Source organism: Trachurus japonicus, chromosome 1, assembly GCF_045865225.1.
Source record: "Trachurus japonicus isolate A0001 chromosome 1, Traja_1.0".
NCBI classification, from domain to species: domain Eukaryota; kingdom Metazoa; phylum Chordata; class Actinopteri; order Carangiformes; family Carangidae; genus Trachurus; species Trachurus japonicus.
This window is the reverse complement of record NC_140907.1, coordinates 25,863,781-25,876,084: the sequence shown is the minus strand read 5'-3', so window position 1 is coordinate 25,876,084 and position 12,304 is coordinate 25,863,781. Positions and strand designations below refer to the sequence as shown.

The 12,304-nt window shown below is 40.9% G+C and overlaps 1 long non-coding RNA gene across 1 annotated transcript; it reads right to left on the bottom strand.

The window, feature by feature from the left end:
• Nucleotides 1–1,535: 1,535 nt before the first annotated feature.
• Nucleotides 1,536–11,589, bottom strand: LOC146992011 (uncharacterized). The gene is made up of 3 exons (XR_015036195.1): nucleotides 11,480–11,589; nucleotides 7,916–8,002; nucleotides 1,536–1,886 (listed from the first exon to the last, which is right to left on the bottom strand). It is a non-coding gene; the product is annotated as an uncharacterized LOC146992011 (long non-coding RNA).
• Between the last annotated feature and the right edge of the window lie 715 nt (nucleotides 11,590–12,304).

The window sequence follows — 12,304 nt, the reverse complement described above, 5'->3', positions numbered from 1 at the left end:
GTATTCCCAACCAGCACTGTTGTCTCACAGTCTGATCTCTCTCTCCCTCTCTCTTCACTCACCCCTCTCTCTCTCTCTCTCTCTCCACTCACCCGCCTCTCTCTCTCTCTCACTCGTGTCCGGACACACACTCTCTCTCTCACACACACACACCGCCACTCAGCCTACCTGCACTAGTGGCGCAGAACCGAAACTTTCATTGTTCACTTTCCTCCTTTCCACTGATCTTATATGCAAAGACCCCCCTCCCTCCCTCCGTCCCACCTTCTCTCTCTCTCTCTCTCTCTCTCTCTCTCACACACACACACACACACACACACACACACACACACACACACACACATAACTGAGAGAGCGTAAACTATAGCCTACAGAGGAAGCGCGCACGGATCATTGCAGGTTATTGGAGCTCAACTGGCACGGATCCGTTAAGTCAAGTGAACTTATACAGTTGCACAAAACCGGTAGCCGTAAAAGTAACACGGCGGTCACAAACTTGCCTGTGGGTGTTTAGTATCTATCAGCCCTTATAGACCCGGTGCATAGTGGGAGTTACCAGGTAATTAAGAGGCAGGTGCCAAGTAGGTGACAGGCAGCTAAACCATAAATGCCCAGGGGTATGTTGTAGAGTTGACTAATGACCCCTTTATGGCCATGACGTGACAAGTCAGTCCTTACACTTTAATACAGCTACAGCTTCTCCTTATTTTCTGAGATGGGGAGGAAAAAAAGACTCAAGGTTTTATTACTGCAACTGCAATTCCAGATAATTAATCTTAATCTTAAAGTTCAAGTAAAGCTGAGATCATGATCATTGACTTCCCCGCGCAGCAGCCTGGCTGCACAGTGTGAAGTGGAGGAGAAACAGAGATTAAAATAAACTCTAACAATCAGTGGGTAATTAGCGCGAGGCAAAACAGAAGCACCAGTATCTAGGGAGGGAGACTGAGAATGATCGCCAATCAATTAACCTATAGATAGATAGATAGATAGATAGATAGATAGATAGATAGATAGATAGATAGATAGATAGATAGATAGATAGATAGATAGATAGATAGATAGATAGACCTATGATGTCTTCTCTAATCTGTCATAAATACCTTTGCCAGCAGTAGGTCAGTCAACAACAGATGAGTGAATTGAGTTCATGTGGGTTCATCCTCCACTGCATCCCTGACACCCACAAGTACAGTGGAGGAGCAACTTCTATTTTATGAGTGTGTGAGTGTGTTTGTGTGTGTGTGAAGGCCACAACGGTTTGGATCTGTAGAAAATATTGTTTTCAATGACTTTGACTTGGCGTCTCTCTCCTAATTTTGCACGGACTGCAAAGTTGTCAGCAGCCGCCCATAATCTCCCCAAGTGCAGCCTCTCTTCACGAAAACACACACATATACACACACACACACACAGGGAGGGTGGACACGGGCAGTAAAAATAAAACAGCAGCAGTTGTTGACAGACAAGCAGTGCAGCCTGTGAACAAGGTAAATCCTCCTGAGACGAGTTCACCCCGCGTCTCCGCAGCTTACCTGCTGCGTTTACCTGCCCGGGGCGCGTGCTGCTGCTGCTGTTGCTGCTGCTGCTGCGGCGGCGGCGACGTGAAGCGGCCCATCGTGGCTCCAGTGCAGGCAGCAGGGGTCTTCTTCTTCTCCCGGGTTGGGTTGGCCTGGCCCCTCCGGTGTCAGCAGTCGGTGTACCGGCAATTCCGAACGTGCGCGTCTCCCACCATATATTACCGGGAGATTACCGGAGCGCTGTCTCTGCTGCTGCTCCCGACTAATCCTGCCCTCGGGGAGAAGTAGCGGCGCGCTGACGTCACTCCATCAATCCAACAGCAAGCTGTCCACTATACACGCCCCGGGGCCACGGACACAAATCCCCTGGCGCGCGCACACACACACACACACATACACATTCACAGACAAACACACACATACACACGGGTTCAGTGCACGTCAACACACTCGTGATTTTTGCTCCTTAGGTGACTGACAGCTTATAAACTTTATGGCATGAAAGAGGCAGTTGTTGAACACTAAAGGCCGCGGTTCTGATCCAAAATCTGCAAGTTGGCATACATTTGTATCCATAACAGTGGTCAAAAGATGTTTATAAAGAGTTTTACGGCCTGTAACATGCTTACCGATTTTGTTTATGTTTACAATAGTCACTACTAGTTAGTTTAGCAAGGTAAATCCTGTAGGCTGTTGGGAAACACAATTAGTTCTGCAGGTGTCTGTTCAATAACCTTAGTAGCAGTGGGCCTGTTGCTTGGACTCGACTTGATGGTGGCGCTGGATGGATGAAAAGTCAAGAGATCATCACAGTTATCCCTCTACCTAACCATCACCTCAGTCAATAATACTGTAGTTGCAGTGACGTTTCATTCAAAACCAAAAAATGTGAACAAGTTGCCACTGGAGGAAAAGTCAATTTCATTACAATTCATGTGTCAGCTTTACCAAGACATAATATACTGGGATTTTCCACGAAAACGTCAGGGCATCTGATCTTCAAAGCCAATAAGATTCATCCTCTGGGAAACATGAATATCTGTTGGTAATTTAGATATTTCGTCCCCATTTAGAGCCATTAAAGACTTTCAAGGTAAGAGGTCTGTTGGCGTAACAATAAAACTGTCAATCACAGGAGCAAGATTAGGAAATGGTTGGGTCTATAGGCTAATTGATCTCACTTCTGATTAATTATTAAAGGTTTTGGAAGAAGAAACAAAGAAAATTAAAACTGTACTTCAGTTTGAAGGACATTCCCTGATTTGTGGTTTCTTGCAAGAAAAGCTGTTTTCAAAGTTGGTGGTTTCATTTGTTTGTTTTCATTTGATTTAATTTCATATGCATGAGTTGCTTTATTGGTTCTGTTTTCAGGTGAACTTCTTATCAATCGACCTTTAACAACTGATTAAATAAGCACACAGTGATTTAATACACTGTATTTAATTTGTGGCTGGGTGTGTTCCTAAGGCGACACTGGTGTCTTTTTGGAGTATGTGTTGTATGGGCTATTTGTGTATTAGTAGCAACATTTTTTGTGCTTTCATTTAATTTCATATTGCATCTAAAACTAGTTTACAATCTGGGGATTAAATTTAACAAACCAGAACTCAGGCCACCATGCAGCCATATTGTGTGTGTGTGTGTTTCTCAGTGTGTATCTGTGAGTGTTTGTGGTCTGCGAGCAATTGCTAATTAACACTGGGGAAGGCATTGAGTGGCATTTGGGCCCCTCCAACCACTTACTGTGGCTGTGTGTGGTTGCCATCCAGCCAATCTATTCAGCAAAATGCTTCCTTCTTAAATAGGATCCAGCTATTGAGATTAATGCTGTGTGCAGGTATTTGCGTCCCTATTTAAAGCATGTATTGATCAGTGCGTCTCTGAAACTCTGTGAAAGTACCTCGCCAGCATTCTGACCCAGCACACTGACCACCTCCCCGAGACCACACACACACACACACACACACACACACACACACACACACATAAACACGCACGGCATGCACACAAACACACAAATCAGGAGGAACCCTCAATCTGTGCAGCAGCCCCTCGAGACTCCGCCAAGTGCTGTGGTCTGCAGGTACTGGAGAACTATTATTAGCTTTGTTTTCCTCAAACACACAAACCCATCAATTCTATATGCAGTAGTTCGACTCCACAGCGTTTGCACCGTAATACTTGTTTAACTTGAAAAAAAGGTACACGCTGAAAAGTGGTCGTCAAAGTTTGTAGCGTTCTCACGCCAGTTCACTGTATTCACCCTGTAGCAACACATTCCTACAATGGGAAATTCTTACTCCAGAGAAATAGTATAATTTTATTTTTTCTGTGCCTAAATATGAAACCCTTATAATTTTGCCTAAATATAGCTAATTACCATGAGCTATGCACTTTAGACTTGACTCAAGACAAGACAATGACTCAGCTGACAACCTGTAATGTGCAAGGAGTCACTCATAGTGATGAATCCACAGTGAAATGACATGATACCCGGTTACTGTCATTGCTCAGCTGCATTTTTAGAGCACTGACTTTCAGCGTATTGTTTTGATTTTATAGTTCGCTACGTTGTTGATTTGGTTGAGTCTTAACTTGCACCATTCAGGACAACAGAAACATGACTACATATGAATGTTTAAGGTTAATCAATTAAATAAATGTAAGACCTATGCATGTATACTGGGGTCAAAAAGTCTGAAGCAAGTATAAAAGTCAGTCGGTGTTTTGTTTAGAGCTTGTTTTGCTGCCCCCAGGTGGCCAAAGTAAATAAACAAATAATGCTGATGAGAGTTTTCAAAGAACAAGTCAGCAGCAGATTATATATATTCTCATATTTCCTGACCTACACTGATTTAACCTCTAATGTGTCTATAACTGTGATATCAGTGTGAGTGTGGCTACAGCAGCAACAGCGCACACTTCAGTCCCCACCCAACCACACCCACCATGGATACAGGGTGTGGCCGCAAGTGAAACAGAACTGAAACTGTGAAACCAGAGAGAAAAGCGAAACACTTCCTCTCAGTCTGTTATTATTTGGATTTGGAAGTCTTAAAGCTTTTTATTTAGAGTGTTTTTTTTTTGTTGTAAACACAAAGTTCAGCAAAGTTTAATTGTGACAGTCTGCCATTCAGAGACCTGAAAAACTTTGCAACTCGATTCCTCATGAAGTCTTGTGGCAGGATTTAAACTTGCCCTTAAGCGATTTACTCTTGAAACACAACTTGCTTTGACAAGACTTGACACTTGACTTGGACCTCACAAAATTTAATAAAGTGCTCAGCTAAAGACTCAGCCTCCGTGGGAAACCGTTACGGCCCACCTCGGACCAGTGTGATGATCGCTCCCTGTGCAGCGATGCCTCACAAAGGGAACTGGCACATAAATGGATGAACGGATGGACGGACCCAAACGTTGGTGAATGTACAGTTGTTATAATGTTGTGTGGGACTGTTTGGTTTCTCCATCAAAACCACTGAGCTGGTAAGAAATGAGATAAGATGGTGGTCAGTTGTTGTGCCCCTCTAATCTTTCTTATATAGGATGTGCTTTGAAAGAAAAACACTTGAGACACCCAAAAAAAGACTGGGACAGAGGAGTCAGAGCAGGCCAAGGAGGGAAAATGAAGACAAAGCTGAAATGATAAGAATACCTGAGGTAAGAAAATAAAGGAAATATTATGTTTTCTCTCAGGCCTGCTGACTCTGATAGTGTCTTAAGTGTTTTATGAAATTCCCCCAGAGGTAGCAAAGAGGTGGCCAGAGACATCCATCACCTTTTGGCTAAAATGCCACAGGAAGACAGTCTGCTGACACCACAGAGGAGCAAAGGATGATAACGCATGGATATTACTTAGTGGCTCCAAAATTGTCTATGCAGTTTCATTTCTTTGTCACTGTCATTTCTTAAATTTGATTTGTGCCAAATATTTAAAAAAGGAGAGTTTAGCAGGATTACAAATCATAAAAAAATTGAGTCACACCTGCGGTTTTTAATCCACGTGTGAAACTTTATCTTTGGATCTTTAAGATTATAAATGATGGCTGTTACTAAGGAGAGCGAACACATATGCACAAACACACTCTCGGACACTCGAACAGGGGTAAGGGTTAGGGAGGTGTGATGTGAAGTGATCTCTCCTTATGTAAACAGAAAGAGCAGAGGGAAGACGAGGTACAGAGAGGAAATCCTCTGTTTAAATGCCAAGCTGTGCTTGTCATTCTCTCTCTCCTGTTCTTGTTTCCTCTTTTTTTGCCCCTCTCAAGGCTCCGACTCTCCACCTTCATCTCTCCTCCGCTGCCTGCTGTTGTGCGTTCGTGCATGTGGGCGTGACTATGTGGGTGTGCACGTGCCAGCTCGGGGCTCACATTCATGATCCTGGTCGTGCGTTAGGGAAGGATGACACGGACCAGTTTTTGTTTTCGTGCCACCAGAATTTACCGACTGGGGAGAAGAAGAATGAACGCAGGATGCAGGCTGGCATGAAAAGATGTCAGCAGCTGCAAAGAGAAGCAGATGGAAAAACATAGAGAGGAATAATGGAAAAGGGGACAGGAACGATGAGGCGGACAGTGACGACAGTGTTTTACATTCTTTTCATAAATGCTGATTGTAAAATGACCCTTTTACACCCCTACACACCTTTTATACCCATAAACCTTCTCGAGCACTGACATTAAAAATATTCTGACAAAGTACACCCCAGTCCAACGCAAGGCAACCAAAGATGTTAAATAGTTCAAAACTGTACCATAACTGCAACTATTTGGTGTTTAAAATATAGACTACTTTAAAACTGTAGACTCCAAACTCTGTGGATTAAAAGTCAATTTACCTGTGAAAAGGATTATTACAAAACGTCTTATTTCCTCTCGGCTACTGCTGCTTTGCATCTGTGCAGTGGTTACTGTTCAGACCAGTGTGTGTATTGTTTGAACATGTATTGTATGTTATTAGTGCTGTTTACCAATAAATCGGTCCTGTATTTTAACATGTACAGATTTTCTTTTTTAAAGGAGAGTAAAAACTAAATGAAATTATTAATCATTAATAAACAGTGTTTATGCACATGAAAGTAGATTAAATAATTTTTTTGATACTAAAAAGTATCAATCAAACCAGAAAAGGTTACTTGATTTATTGATAAGCTGAGCAACAGAAAAGTCATAAGTAGGAACCACCATGTTTATCGTTTCAGTCGCTCTTCTGACACGTTTCTTAAAGGTGATGATTTATTACTTTATCTATATTACTTGTAAACCTGATATTTTTGGATATTGGACTTGTATTTAAATAAATAAAAAGTATCTGAATACATCATTTTGAATGGAGGGTGGGACATCATAGGGAATTGTTCATTACTTTCTGACATTTGACAAGTAAAAAAATATTAGTAGATTCATTCTTTCACCCGTACCATCCCAAAATTTCCCCATTTCCCCACTCATTCAGAGTTTATAGGCCTTCAGGGACAGAGGAAATTTCCACTCAGTTTAACAGCGTCCCGTATATCTCCCGTACAGTACATCGTTGTTTAAGCGCTTCATTTAAGCCAAGCTACATATCATTTACACTGTGTAAAATATTCAAATCAAAGACGCCTTTCTTCTCTTCAACATTACATCAAAAGGAAAATTGTAGGTGTCTTGTGATGAAACATCAGCCATGTGGCATATTTAGCATCTCTAGAAATCTTTGCTAAAGTGGGGTGTAATTGTACGCTTGAACACACAGCATGAGTTAGTAATGTTCATTTGGACATTGTTTTTTGTATTCATGTTCATGTGGAGCCTGAAATAAGAAACACTTTTTCCAGGGTGTCGTGCAGTGAACTTTTTTGTGCCATTTGTGTATATAACCCCATATTTTGGCATTAGAGGCATAAAAGAGTGTAAAACTAGATGCTATTATACTGAATTATTTGTTGGTCAGGGCATTTTTTCATTGCTGCAAAAGGAGCGAAACAGTTAAATTAAAAAACCAAAAGATGCTGAGTTAGATTTATGTGAATCTTAAGTCCAGAACAGACCAAATCCTCCTGTCTGCACCACTTCGCTGCTCTGAAAGCCGAAGATGCTGTGTGTGTGTGTGTGTGTGTGTGTGTGTGTGTGTGTGTGTGTGTGTGTGTGTCAATGTAAACAGTAGCCCCTTGCTGACATAGCACTTCTCCAGGAACTTGGGATTGTGTGTGTGCCCTGGCCTCTGCTCCCTGCAGATATGCTTCCTTTCAGAGAGACTGTAGAAATAAGCACTGAAGACCTTAGACTTTGTGTGTGTGCATGAGTGTGTGTGTGCATGTGCAAGTGTGAAAATTGATGTCTTCCTCCAGTTCGTAAAAAAAAAAATTGACATGACTGAATCAGCTTAAAAGCATTTTTCTTTATGCAAACTACCTCTGTCCTTGTAAATCATTCGCAGGTTCACGTGAAGCAGATTCTTGACAGGAGGACAGCTGTTCTACACCTGTTAATCTGCACCACCTGCAAGAGAAGAAGGTATCATCAGTGACAAATCAGACCCTCACAGTGTGCACTCACACATTCAGGTAAGGAGCGAAGAGTCACGCTAGCGGGCGTCTTCGTCCAGAGTTTATAGACTCAAGCTTCCACCCAACAATCTGTTTAACTATTGTTTTTCTGTTCAAGCAGCTATGAGGCACGGCAACTCGTATCAATACACTTGTAAGTTTATATAGCTGAGTGAACTTGTGTAAATCTGTTGTCTGAAGATCACTGATACCATGTTTAAGAAAGGTTCTGCACAATGTTTAAAGAGGAACTATCTAAGTCCGTTCGCTGTTCCACTGTTTTGCTAACCCTCCTCCCGGCCATGTGCATTTGTTTTCAACGGTCATAAACAAGAGATTGTGGGTTACGCAGTACATTCTGTTGCGGTGTCACCAAAATGAGATCTGGGAAACCAGGTCGGAGGCGCTGATCTTGCAAAGTTGGTTTTCGGGCCAAGAGACACTACGTGGAAGTCAGAGAGCCTCCATTCTCCCTGTAACAAGTTACAAGTCATTTATTTAACCATCACAATTAGTCTGAAGCTGTTTAATTAAGGTAAAAATGTAGCATAGTTGAGGTTAAAATCCTGCATACAGTAGTTCTTCTTTAAGCTTTCTCACTTTCTCCAATTGTTAGCTGATATTCAGGGGAGGCAACCCACTGCTGGACTTCATCATCACTGATTGTGTTGCTCTTTCAAAATTCATTTTGTGCAAACATCCAGTGTTTACAACTGGATGTAGGCCTACAACAAGATTGTTGACTGATTAATCAACCGTTTTATAATAAAAAATATCTAGGGACAAATTCAGCACCATTTACAACAAATATTAGCTGCTTTCTGAGCCAGTTCTGTCTGTGAGGTCGGGTTTTCCCTCTACAGCCACTTCTCCTCACACTGACCGCACGGCAGCTGACATGAAAGAGCTTCTAACTTTCTCTCTGTAGGATTATTTTTCAAGTAAATGGAGCTGAAATCATAGCACAACTGCTGTGGTGTCCTGACATCCCTACTCATTATAGATCATAAGCTTCTAGACATAAATCATCTCCAGTGAATAAAGAAGAATTCCAAGAAACATGAGCACGAAGACCCAATAACAATTTAATGATCGACCAAACACAAGATGATCGCAGCTCTTTAAATGGATTTTACTTTAACTTTTTCACCTTTGCTTTGATGAGTATGTGCTTTTGTGATACACTGTCTCATTGTTTGTAAGGCAGTTTGCTCCACTGATCCTTGGCTTTAGTTGATTCTGAACTAAAACTAAAGCAACCAAGGCGCGCGCACACACACAGATGAGAGGAGAGGGTGCACTGTTTGCTGTTCTTAGAGTTTGTTGCTGTTCTCATGGCCACCGACTCCGCTTCGTACATCTTTTCTCTTACATATCAGATGAAAAAGATTACATGCGCCTTCTTGCACAAATAAGTATGATTTTCCAGTTATACGAGGCTGTAGCCTGCAGACACTTTGAACTTGTGGGAGTCGGTGGGCTCTGAAGGGGAAACCAGACTCTAATGAGGAACATTCACAAACTCCACAACTAACAACAAGCCACTTCCCATGATGCAAGAGCTGAAATCCACATACGAATAATGATCCGTGACGAGGCGTTCGATCATGCAGAGAGGAGCCGTATAGAGACCTTTCTCTGTGATTGTCAGCTCATCAGCACACTACTGTCATCTGCAGGATTAAATGAGGAACGGCAGTTTCAACTGAGAGCCACGAACCACAGCACGTAAAAGACTAATTTCGGATGTTTTACACTTTGAATTTTTTTTTCTTATCGACAGTCATCTGTGTAGAGCTGCTGAGCACTGTTCTCACGAAATCACTGTTACTGTATACCTGTGCCATTAATTATCTCATTTTATTTAACCATTTCTTTTTTTTCCCAACTCTGTCTAATTTACTTTACTTTTTAATTTTTTTAATGTTTTTACTTTACTTTACTAGTCTGTATTCTATTTAATTTAAAACATTATATATTTTAAAAAATATATATATATATAATACAATACATTTTTACAACCTTTATTGGTCAGTATGACCAATGATAGAGGTGCCATATGAATAAAAAATATTTATTTGTCAAGTGATTCCAACAAAAGTAGGGTTTTTTTTGTTTGTTTGTTTTTTACCTGAGAACCTTTTTATAATGTGCTATCAATCTGCCTTTGACCATGATTCCTTAATGCTAAAGATTTATGTCTCGGACTGTGAGTAACATTTTTTATCAGTCACTGTAAGTGACTGATAAATTAGGACAGGTTTTCATTTCATCTCATTAATTTAATAAGGAAAACCTTCATTTTTTAAACACTATCACATTACACAATGCAGACTTGTTATGTCACTCTGTAAAGCTTCACCTCTTGTACTATTAGACGTGACTGATGTCGACTGTCTGATCAGATTAATGTCCTATTCTCTCATTGTGTACCCCTCTCCTGAAGCCAGAGCAGCTTGATCAATGGTATTGATGAGGAGATGCTAATAGCAGATGCTAATAGGGCCGGTATGACTAATAGACCGAGAGGGCCATTGATCTGCAGAGTTAGCATCTAATGTTAAAACAGCTGATTCAACTGCATAGTTGGACTAAAAGTGCCACCCTTGCTCAGTGTGTGTGTGTGTGTGTGTGTGTGTGTGTGTGTGTGTGTGTGTGTGTGTGTGTGTGTGTGCACAAGGGAGTGAATAGTTAGGTAACAATGCACTTCTGTTTTAGGCCAAAGGATACACATGTATGTCGAAGTAAACAGTCGTGTTATGTTCAGTATAAACCAAGGGTCAGTATCAAATCAAATAAATCAAATTAGAGAAAATTAGACTTGATTTAAGTTGAATTTGCTTTGAAATAGAAGAGAATAGGGAAAGGGCCAGATAAACCCGGGCTTCATCCTACTCCTTTTTGAACAATTATTTTATTCATTGTATTGTTATTATATTTTTTTTTCATTATAAAAAACAAATAAACATTTATTCACAACACATACAAGAAGGATATTCATAACATTAACAATAACTGTGCACTAAATGTTCCAGTAAACCAAGAGTGTGACTGTGACCCAGCATGCACAACACCAGGCTTCATTAACTTCATTATTTACACCTGTGCTTTTCCCACATAAACGTGTCCTCTATGGGAAAGAGGAGAGAGGACCTATTGTGCCCAGTAATCGTGTTAATTAATCCCAGCTGGTTCTTAAAAGAAAGCCATCTGTGAAGAGGTTTATAGAGTTTTTGTTTTTTTGTAAGAAATAATGCAATATAAGGTTTCTCAAGAGGCAGTAAACATGTCTGAGGTAAATGTTCAGCCAAGATGAGCAGCAGCCACACACAAATCACACAGGAAAAAAAGCTTCTATGTAGGTAACTTGCCCTGCCCTCATATTCATGTGTCCATACACATCTAGAACAAGTTAATGAGTCTATCTTACCACAGTGTGTTCCTCATTGGTCATTGCTGTGTGGAGTCTGTGCACAGACATACACACACAGGTGTTTCCACTTATTCAGCCTGATTAGCTGCTGGTTGGAGGTATGCTGGCTGGGAGGAGTCATGTGGAGTGACTGGGCAGATAAGGCCGCTGTATTTTCTGCTTGAGAAAGCAAACAGATGTGGTAAACCAATGCCCACACCATGTCAACCAGACTACCTGTGCAAATGAACTATATAGAGGTGCGGAGCATTTACAGTAAATGTATGAGCTTGGCATGGTGTCTTCTTATTCCCCCAAACACTGTTTTTTTTTTTTGTTTGTTTTTTTACATTTCACTGACTTCATTCAACACAAACACGGCGTCCTTCTTGTTATTTCAGACCTTTTCTATTCAATAAAGTCATGTCACTGCCACTTTTTCAGTGGAAAACAAATATAAAAGCTTGTTTTGCTAAAACTGAAGGAACTTACATACAAACGACATCCATTTAAAATACAGACAGGAAGAGGAGTAGGCTAATATGTAAAAATCGGTAAAAAATGCAGTGTAACAAACATTTTTGTTGATTAATTTTATGATATCCGTCTGCTACTGAGCCAGATTACCAAATTAAATACTGAATGATGTCATCTAATTAATTTAGCCTAGCACTGAAAAAAAAAATTTTAGCCTAGCCACAACCTGTGTGCTATCTTCCACTTAAGAGTTATTTTGATGAAGACCAAAACACGGCGAAAACGTAAAGACAAAACTGGACTTACATTCTTTGGGTGGACAAAAGTCACGACTCCTTGTGGCCATAATGTAACTTTTTACAACTT